General features: G+C 43.5%; 1 long non-coding RNA gene across 1 annotated transcript; it reads left to right on the forward strand.

Annotated features, from left to right (window-relative positions):
- The first annotated feature begins 798 nt into the window (after positions 1-798).
- LOC145421212 (uncharacterized) lies at positions 799-1,810 on the forward strand. The gene is made up of 2 exons (XR_013902520.1): positions 799-1,321; positions 1,425-1,810. It is a non-coding gene; the product is annotated as an uncharacterized LOC145421212 (long non-coding RNA).
- Positions 1,811-2,335: the final 525 nt, after the last annotated feature.

Here is a 2,335-nt window from a genome sequence, read left to right on the forward strand (position 1 = left end):
CTGTCTTTGAGTATATGCTTTATATCAGTGGTGTTATTAAATATGGTGTAATATGACAAAAATACGTTTTCAAAATGGACCTAGGAGCTTTTGGATATGTAGATATTTGAATGTATGAACAAGTTTGAGCTTTCGTAGGAACATCTGAAAATGTTTTAAACCACATTTTACTCGAGTGCTGAGTCTCAAACACTTTTTATACGAGATGGTTTCTGGATTCCCTGTTTTGATGCCTGGAGCTTTGGCATTTTTGCCATAACTTTGGAGGCACAAGTAACCATATTTTGCTGGGAGGGGGTGCCTGAGGAGTGTACTGAAATATAGTATCTATCTAATCATCCATCCATCCAGCTGTGCCTAATGATACAAACATCACTAAAATAGCTGGAGATGTACCTGTAGTGATAACAACCATCTTTTGCACCAGGGTGCAACCATGTTCATTTATTTTCTAAAGTTCTATATTTTAACTTGAGGTCTTATAGGAATGGTTCACTTAGATCTGGAAATGGCATTTTTCTCACACCAGCTCTCCAGCAGAACGAAAAACAGCTGCTTGTTAAGAGTTTAAAAATGAAAAACTCCAAACTGTGATTTCAGAGGATCGAAGGCTTCAGTTTTGACACCAGTCCATGCCCACAGCAAGCTGCTGTACAGCACTAGTCTGTCACAGGATGGACTTGGCTGATGAAAATCAGACACCTGATTTGTGACAGCTGCACATAAAGAAAGACCATTACCATTTCTAAGAACCCAATCAGTCTGATGACTGATATATATTTATATATATTTGTCACACAGTGGAAAATTGTGTTTTTATATTTTGTTTTGGATCAGACTGTGTTGGTACAGGGTGTCGATTTTATTTGCATGATTTTATTGTAATAGTGATATTGCATGTTTGTTTATTGATATTCCTATTGCATGATTTTATCTCTATATTTATAGTGTGTGTTTAGTGTTGATTGAACAATATGTTTTTTTATTATTCCACTGTGGATTAAGCGGACAATTTTAGACACCTGTGAGGTGGGGGCGTTCCCCGAGGTGGCCTATCAGCCACCAAACTGACTTAAGGGAGATGGTAAGCGCAGAGACAAAAAAAGAGAGAGACACACGAAAAGTGGAGAGCTGGAAAACAAAACGTGTGCAAGCCAGCATATGAACAGAAGGACCTCCGGCCTGACTGTGGGGCGCCACGAGACATTCGGCGATCGGCCAGCATAAACCCGGCGATCCAGTCCCGACGGACAGAATAGCGACCGTGGGAGGCGACGCGTGAAATCCACAGTAGGGCAGGGGTACGCCTCTGCCTGCATCTGTGAGTATCGCTTTCCCACTGTTGGGCGCTAGGAGTAGCTTTGCCGGGGAAGGGTAACAGCGGCTGCGCTGACAACGTTGCTGGCCCGTGTCTGTTGTTTCAGGGCGGAGCTACGAGGGAGGCCGTGCGAGGAGGTGGAGAGTAGCTGGACTGCACGATTGCGCACAGTCAGGTGGAGATAGGAGCCTCCTCCCTGGTCTTCTGCTGTCGAGAGTCCACATCCCGGAAGAGGAGTTCCTCTCCTGTCTCTCTCAGCTCAGGAGAATTTGCCCGTGTGTTGCTGGACTGGGAGAATTAGGACCCTGGGGGGAGTTTTTAGTATAGGGAAAAACATTCATTTAGCTTTGTATTTTTAGCGTTTAATCATTCCTGCCGGCAGGGTTTTTAGCGGGTTGTAAACACTATTTTTTATTGTATACGGGGATTTTAGCTTGTATTTGGGGTTCAGATTGTGTTTTATCCTGAAAATAAATGGTGTGTTTGAAGCCAGCTAAGTTTCTGTGCTCTGAGCGCTGACCCACTCACTCCCCTTTCTGCTTGTATAGGCGTGGTGGTGAAGACTTAGTTCCACCAGTTTAGCGGCTACATAATTTTGGCGTTGTCGACAGGATACAAGTTTGGGGAGCAGTGTTCAGCACCTGGAGTGCAGATATAGAGATGATGATGCCAGTGTATCCGGGTGCCCCTTGGGTACCAAAATATAAGGGTCCTGAAACAGATGTTTCATATGGTGACTGGAAAGAACAAATACAAGGTTTATTGAATGCTCAAGAAATAGCCGAGGCCCGGAAAGTAGAAATTTTAATTGGGGCTTTAAGCGGTGAGGCAAAGCGTCAAGTAAGCGTGTTAGAAGAAAAAGATAGAGACCAGATTAGGAAAATATTCGCATATCTAGACTCTCTATATGGTGACAATACCTCCCTAGCGGTTTTGAGGTCGCAGTTTTTTAGCTGTATACAAAAACAAAATGAGTCGGTAAAATCTTTTACCTTAAGGTTGAGGGAGTTGCACTGC

Source organism: Astatotilapia calliptera, chromosome 16, assembly GCF_964374335.1.
Source record: "Astatotilapia calliptera chromosome 16, fAstCal68.1, whole genome shotgun sequence".
Lineage (NCBI taxonomy): Eukaryota > Metazoa > Chordata > Actinopteri > Cichliformes > Cichlidae > Astatotilapia > Astatotilapia calliptera.